Source organism: Manacus candei, unplaced genomic scaffold (assembly GCF_025592945.1).
Source record: "Manacus candei isolate 608988 ecotype Guabito, Panama unplaced genomic scaffold, ASM2559294v1 h1tg000014l, whole genome shotgun sequence".
In the NCBI taxonomy this organism is placed as follows: domain Eukaryota; kingdom Metazoa; phylum Chordata; class Aves; order Passeriformes; family Pipridae; genus Manacus; species Manacus candei.
Window position 1 is genome coordinate 48,574,348 of NW_026138062.1, and position 8,204 is coordinate 48,582,551.

Below are 8,204 nucleotides of genomic sequence, written 5' to 3' on the forward strand. Positions count from 1 at the left end.
ACTCATGAGTGAAATGCAAGCACTCTGGGGAGAAATAATCCCTAATGAATTTAAGACAAGTTATTAACATACAACAGGAAAAGTGATTTAAAGGATAATAAATCCAAATTCAGTCATTTGAATAAAAATAATCCAATCAGAACATATCAATGAAAGCAGTGATATGGACTGTTATCCTGAGAATTAATTAAAAATTAAAATCTACCTAAGGATTCCAGTATATTTCTAAAGAGTAAACAAACTTGGCTTTTAAAAAGAAAAAAGAACACAAGGATATTGTTCAAAAAGACATTTTTCTTGTTTACCTGCAACTATGATTTGAACAGTGCTAGTTGTGATTCACAATGAATAAAGAGTAATTGCAAGTAAACCAACCGAATTTCATCCTTAAAATTTAAAAAGTGATGTAATCATTATGTAAATATTAAACTTAAGTGCCCCTTTTAAGACAGAAGAAAAGAATGAAGGTATTTCATGAGTAAGTAGGACTTAATGCAGCCAGTTTTGCATCAATCCAGAAATGAAAAACTGCTTTGTGAACTACAGTTGTATGTAGCTGCAATATATAATCAAGTAGATATTCCTAACAGTCTGATTTTTAATGGAAGTTATTTTTAATCTCTTCATAATAGTATACATGCTGAATTATGAACACCAGTGGTTTCTGGCAAATAGAAAAAGGTATAGAATTAAACCAAATCAAATGACACCACTCTCTGCATGGAGGCTTAACCATCACAATAGTTTAAACAACTTTCAACACTTCACATAAAAAATAAGGTCAGATCCAGAATACACAGAATTATGGATCAGAAAAAGTCAAAGTTTGAAATAGGTTGCAATGATGGCTGAAACTATTATGGTCATATTGGGCAGGGAGGGAGGGAAAAGGGATAAATCAAATTCAAGGGTGACCCCATTTCCAACTAAATATTGACCCATTTGTCAGCAAGAGCAGAGATATCAGCCAAATAAACCCAGTGCAACTGCAAACAAATGTAGGTGAAATGACCATGTGATTTCTGAATATAAGGGAAGAGAGGGACACGCTACCTAACAAAACTAAACCCAATACAAAAAGCACACACCTGAACAGAAGACAGGTACAGAAATACTGCCATGTCATTTTACAGCTCACTATCCACCCCAGAAGAAACCAAACACTACCAACAGCAAAACAATTTATAAGCAACTCTTAAGAATGCCAAGGAACATGAAGACTTCTACTTTTTCATAGCCAAGACATTCAACCTTCTCAGCTGGCAGACAGAGCAGCAAGTCACAGACAACCAGAACTGCTCTGAGTGGATTTACAGCCAGATTAAAGGCAAAGAATTTTTTTTTTAAATTAAAAACAAGTATTTAAAACACATTTACTTCTGTTTGTAGCCTGAGTTTAGTTTAAAACTTTGTATGATACCCACTCCAGGTCTGGAAATCCAGTTTACTATTGTAACTTCAGAAACTTATGCTGTGCAGATAAATACCTCTGGGTTGGTTTGGGTTTGTTGGGGTTTAGGGTTTTTTTGAACAAAAGTAATTAAGGAATGATATGAATCTCATTATAACCTTTTTTCAAATGGATAAAAGAATATCCTTTTTACAATTTATTAATATGGAAAACTTTTTTTATACACTAAATATTTTACTAGGTAACAGTTTTATTAATGATTCACAATTTGTGCTTTAAATTGTATTAACTATTAAAAAAAAAAAAACGACAAAGGTTACAAACAATAGAGATACTTTGTTGATGTCATAACACACAGGCAGCAAGTGGAACAGCTGAGCTACAAGCTACTGCAAGTACCATATTTAGAGTAAATATGTGAAATACCAGAGCAGTTTCAACCCGTGCAAACTTCTCACTTCCCACATCAGCAAAAGAATCACTCCTCCCAGAACGGCACCACTGCCACAGCATACGGATGTTGTGACTGAAGGACTTGCTTGGGAGGAAGCAATAAAGGATATTAAGTGAAGATTTCAAAAGTGTTTTTCAGGAGAAAAGGAAAAAAGGCTTGATGTGGAGAACTTCTCAGTAAGTTAACATAAGTCTGGATGAAATTATATAGAAGAGCTCAGAATGAGTACAAAACCCACCTTTTGGGGTTTCTTTCTTTATTTTATTTTAGACTACTTATGTCATGACATGAACTAAAATCTCTGGATTTTCCTTTATGCCACCACTGTTCACTCCAGTAAATTCTCTTATGCTTCATTCTATGAATTACCACGTCCAAGTTAAATTTTGGTGTAGATCTTGTTATTTTACACATTCTGTTTAGAGGTAAAACTTATAAAAGCTCAATTTATCCTTGTATAATATTGCAAATGATCCAGATAAGCATTACTTTAAAAAAAGCTCCTTTAGCAAAACAGCACAGGAGATGTTTAGCCACAATCAGAAAATCCAGCACATTTGCTAAATCTGCATGAAATGCTTAACTTCATTAAGTTATTCTCACACAGTTAAATACAGCTTAGTTCCCTAATTTCTCAAATCCCTATACCCGATTTGTCATATATTACTCATAACTTGGATTTACCGTTAGCAGACTTGAAAGCACCACACATTAGCTCTGAACTTACTATTTTTACATTTAGGAACTACCAGCTAATTAATAAAGCTCTGATATAAACCTAGGGGTTAAAATACAACCTACAACAGTATTTCTTCTTCCTTATTCCTTTGTAAGGATACAGAGTTACCAAGAGTAACCCTGCCCCTTCCCGATCTTAATTCATAATACAGAGAACTGCTACAAGAGCAAGGAAAACATCAAACCCAACAATTTTATATCAACAAAAGCTTCTTTCCACTTGATTGCATATTTTTTGGCCAGTTACTTCCTGCTTACTTCTAACTGGCTGCATACATAATCAGTGATAAAATCTCTCTCCAACCTAAATCTTTTCAAGCTCCAAATTTGCATTAAGCTCCAAATTACAACTACTTCCACAGCTAAGATCTCAATCAGCAGGAAATCTAAATGGTTAAATTCACACACTCATGGACAAAAAAAAACAAACAACCAAAAAACCACCACACGAAAACCCCAAAAAAATCCACCCAATTCTTCAACACAAAGCAAAGTTTGCAGAAGAGTTTGCTAAAATACTCAAAAGTAAGAACACATACTTGATATTATTGCTTTAAACTTGTTTACAAACTATCTGGAAATGTTTAATAATTGTCCCACTACAGGACTTCAAGATTTTATAATCAAGTCATTTACAATACTTACCTGATTTCTTCTAACATGCTTGAGGAACAGCTACTTCACAGTTTACAGAAAATAAGAGTGCACATATCCTACCAGTAGTAAACTAGTGCGCTATTTTTAAAGTATTAATTGATGTTTGAGATGTTCAGAGTGAAAATATTTAAAGGTATTGAGAAACTTAAACTTAAGAAGGCTGTTTAAAAAATTAAGCTTTCAAATACATAAGATGTCTCTGCTTCAGAAAACATGCTGCATTTTCCAGGGGGAGACGATGCCCATAACATTTTATAAGTGAACTTTCCCAGAATTCTACTATCAATAGGTCATGTACTTCACATAAGGCAACATACACAAAGCAAATATGAGAAGCTTTAAATTCCATGTTGGATAAGTCATCTCTTCTGTATTATTATGCAAACTAGCATTACTTTGTGAGCCAAGTCATTAGGAACAACTTAAAACTTTCACATCTACAAATCAAAAACTGATTTTAGGATTAGAAACTGAAGACTCAAATAGATCATTAGGTCACAGGCTGAACTGCATGAGAATGCCTCTCCCAAGCATTGCTTTCAGAAAATGCAAGAGATGACTGCATCACTAAAAAAAAAAAAAGGAAAATGAAAAAAACCCCAAAATAAACCCCCAAAAAAACCCACAAACCACCACTAGAGCTACAGCTCAAAGTTACATGACACCTGAATAGTCACAGCTGATGGGAAATAATGGCAGTATGGAGATTCACAGTAAGCTGATTGCAGGTGTCCTACAGCTTCTCCTCCTTAGCTCCTGCCTCTTACTTCATCCAAAGTAGAATATTGCTTCAGGCTAAGTAAAATAAAACAACAGCTGCACAACTAAATGGCTATTCTTTCTGCAAATGAGCAGCTGTGGTAGAAAATTGGCCCTCTGGCAGACTAGAAGAGTATGATAGTGCTCACACTCTACTAAAAGGCACAAACAAATATTCCAAAGGAATTTTAATAAAAAGAAAGAAAAAGTTGGCTAAAGAAGAAATGATGAAGGAATCATGGAAGGACTCAGAGAGAAAAAAGAATACTTCAAAAGAAAGTTGTAATAATGCAATTATCTGGATTTGAAATAATTACAGTTACACAGAACATTTCTAAGCAAAAATAACACTGGATTGCCTCCAGAAATTTAAGTCAACTATAAAATGAGAAGCAAAGCCACAAGAAACTTCAGGTAATTCTACCAAAACCAGAGACAAAATATGAATTTCTTGAAGTACTACAATATCACAAAAGGAATGTGGATAATCTGTTTCTACTGGAGAACACAGAAGTATCCACAGACATAGGAGTTGTTTCACCACATCACTGAAACAACTCGGTTACACTTTTGCATGTAGAGGCAAGAGAACACTCAAGACATTGGTTTTCCCAGCGTTTTTACAAATCTCTTGGGTGATACAGGGAAAAGCAATGGTCCTTATCCCTCAGTTCTACAAGTTACCCTCTTCATACCATCTCATTTTGAAACAGAAGCTGTCCCCAGCACAGACATGAAGCAAATCTTTAGCTGGACTTTTATCTGTGCTAGTAAATAGCCTCTAGACAAAATCAAAACAGCTGACACCAGGGACTTGGGAAGTAAGTTCCCAACAAGCTCCCTTAAGTTTACTTTCACTTACACAGCTTCTCACAGATATCTACCCAACACAGGGCAGGGCTCTGGTTTACTGTCTTGCTTAAAAATACACATTTTCCCTCACAATAAGAAGTCAAGGAAGTTACACTCTGGCATAATTAGAGAGATTTCCTGTTAAGAATGGATAATTACAGCATCACAACTTCCTTCCAAGCCATCCATCCACATTCTCCTTTAAAGAGCACCAATTAGCTACCAGCAGATAGGGTCACTCATTCAAGATACTCATTCAAGAACCCAACCCTAAGTGTGTATCACAACACAGCTGTTTGAAGTACACCCCACAATGTGCACGTGCACACAAAAACTTTTATGCTGCTGAGCTAACACAGCTACAGCAGTTTCACTGAACCAACCTAGTGAAATATCCTATCTGGCATTAACTGGGTATCTTCAGGTATTCCTAATATTAATTATCCACCACACAAACATACACAAGAACACCTCCCCATCAAAATCACGTAAAAAAAGGAGTGAAACCTAGCCACAAGTTTTCCAGCACCATTTATATTCAAACAAACCAAACCACTTGTCCTTAGCATCACTATACAGCACTCAACATGGCGACAAAAAGCTAACTTGAAAGGGTTGTATGAATCTCAGCATGCAAGTTAAACCCACAAACCAGTTTAGAGTTCTCACTGCTCAGAGAGGTGTGAAAACTAGGACAAAGTCCTAGTGAAACTGGGTTTTCCGTAAAAGAAATTTCATGAACTATGCTTTCAGGGTTCCAAGACTATTAAACCTGTCTGATTTCTGTAAAACAAGGAATTCATCATTACAAAAGCAGCACCTACGTTACCAAACAGCATCCTTATCCCAGCTGAAAGACTGGACTTTCAAAACAGGACAAAAAAAAAAAAAAATATTGTGAGTTCAAGTATACAACCTCAATATGCTGGTTTTACTTATCATAAGTCATGTTCACTAAAATTCTTCCTTCCTCAAACCAAACAAGCAACTGATCTTTGTAATGGGAGAGAAAGAGCATTCTTTGAAGTAATTATATTTTAAACATTACTGGCTAAGAAAAGAATGCCTTTTTACCTACAATGATTATTATGATAACTGTCACTGAGGGAAATACAGAGGGAATATACAAACCTAGGACAGGGAGCACTTCAGTTTTGGACCTCCAAACACAGTCAAGAGTAAGATAAATAAGGACAGGAATAATCACGTGCACGAGTACTTCTGTTGGATTTCCCCTCATTTATATGAGTTAACATGAGGCTGAGTTACTTAAATGTGTTCATGACAGCTCGAGCTTAATGAAGAAAGAATTTCAGTAACAGGACAGTCAGAGATCTTGAGATCTGTACAAGAAATACAGAGACCACGTTAACAACAAGGCGTGTCATGGTCACAGAAAATGCCACAAAACTAAGACTTCATTACAGGGCAGTATAGGAAAACTCAGCTAATCCACTCACTCGGGACACAACAAAGCAAGTTTTAACTGTATTACCACAATAAACAATAATCAGAAAAATATTTAAGCACCATGCTGCCTATGAAGACTGGTATATTAATTGTCATTCACAATGAGATGTCAGTTCATAGGACTTACCTAGTTAAACTGTTGTAAAAGGAAGGTATGTACAAATAACTCAGAGGTGGGGCTTGAGTCACAGCCTGGGCAAAAAATATTTATTTTTAAACATATAACCATAACGGGTATGAACAAAGAAAATGTTCAAAATACAAGACCATGTGTCATTTCCTGATGCCAGGAACAGAGACTTCTAACAAACATATTGGGGGCGGCATACAAAACTTATCTACCCATGATCTATTTTAACTGCTAAAAAAAAATAAGGGACTAGTAGTAAAACTAATTAAAAAAAAAGTTTGGTTTGCTCTGAGAAAAGAATTCTCAGAGAGAGGCAGAAATTAGAACCTGGGACAATCTAGAGTAGAAAAAGGAGACACAGAAATGGTCTCCTCATCCAGAAGCTACCACACAGCTTTCTAAGGAAGTCCAAGCATCCTTCTGCAGCAGCATCCTGGAGGTCTCAATTAGGTTGTCCCCTAGTAGCCCTGCTCAGAACACCACCCTCTTGCACACACACACACACACACACACACACACATCCCCCAATCTGCAGAGCAGTTTTCTGGCCAGATTGATGTTCTTTTTCATAAAGCTTTGCCACTAAATAATTCAGCTCCTAAACACCTTATTACTGAAACTGTACTTTTAGCACTATTACAGGCTAAACCCGACAAAGTTTGTTTTTCAGAAAGCCTCACTTCTGCTGTGTGAAATTCAGTAACATCACAATTTCATACATAAGCCATATGACAAGGTATTTTCTCCACATGAGAGTAAGTTATTTAATGCCCAAAGATTTCCTCAGTGTTTTAACACCCCTGGCTCACCAAAAATAACAAAGTCACTCAGTTACTACCATCTTCACACAAGAGATTAAATGGATGAGAGAATACCAGAACTAAACAGAGGCAGCTGTTCTGGGGCTACCCTAAAAAATTGATCACATCCCTCTCTGGTGCTTGCAGAACAAGAATTTCTTAAACCTTTAATGCAGACACATTTCAGTGGAAAGAAGAAAGAACTACAGCACAATTAATCCTAGTACTGTCATCTGATCTTCTCATTTGGATACAGAGCAATTCAGAAGACACAAATTCAAGATGCATGAAGACTCAACCTTCTCCTCACAGATGTGGGTGGGAGAAAAGGAGAAAGCATACATACAAAAGGCACAGACACACATCTCTATCCAGTACCTTTCATTATATATTGGGTGAAGTGAAGGGGGGGTGTCCTTAAAAGGCCTAGAATAAACAGATGCAAGATAATCAGGTATTCAAGCGAAGAACTTCCTCAGTCCTGTGACCTTACAGCTTAGTAGGAGATACACTAATGTGAACTTCGGTGCTCATCATTCTCTTCATAATCACCTGGGTGGACCGGAGCTGATAGAAAACCTTTGAGGCCTTCCCACCTTCGATTTATTTCTAACAGAAGCTGAAAAATGGCCCATCCCTGTATGGGATGTTAAGTTCAGCTACTGAAGTTCTAAAGAAGTTCTCTTAGATCCATCTTCCCAAGTGAATGAGACAGACCAGAAAGACGAACTAGAAGAACATCCTTACTGGGAGAGATATGCCCCTCAAGCACTCATTTCACATATTTCCCTACGTGGAAGAATTACCTGATTGATAGAGAAGGATTTTTTTTTTCCTAGTAGACTACCTGAAAAAGAATTAAGATCAGTGATCAGCTATTCCTTCCTGAAACTCCTGCACCTCCTCTTGAGAATGGGGGAGTGCTGCCCCTAG

The 8,204-nt window shown here is 36.5% G+C and overlaps 1 protein-coding gene across 13 annotated transcripts in view; it reads right to left on the reverse strand.

Annotated features, from left to right (window-relative positions):
- PICALM (phosphatidylinositol binding clathrin assembly protein) overlaps positions 1-8,204 on the reverse strand; it is a 68,265-nt gene that overhangs the window by 59,504 nt on the left and 557 nt on the right. The window contains exon 2 of one of the 13 annotated variants that reach the window (XM_051779243.1): positions 8,078-8,118. The exons of the other annotated variants lie outside the window; for them this stretch is intronic. The gene's annotated coding sequence lies outside the window, so the exon portion shown is untranslated. The remainder of the gene's footprint in view (positions 1-8,077; positions 8,119-8,204) is intronic. 13 annotated transcript variants of the gene reach the window in all.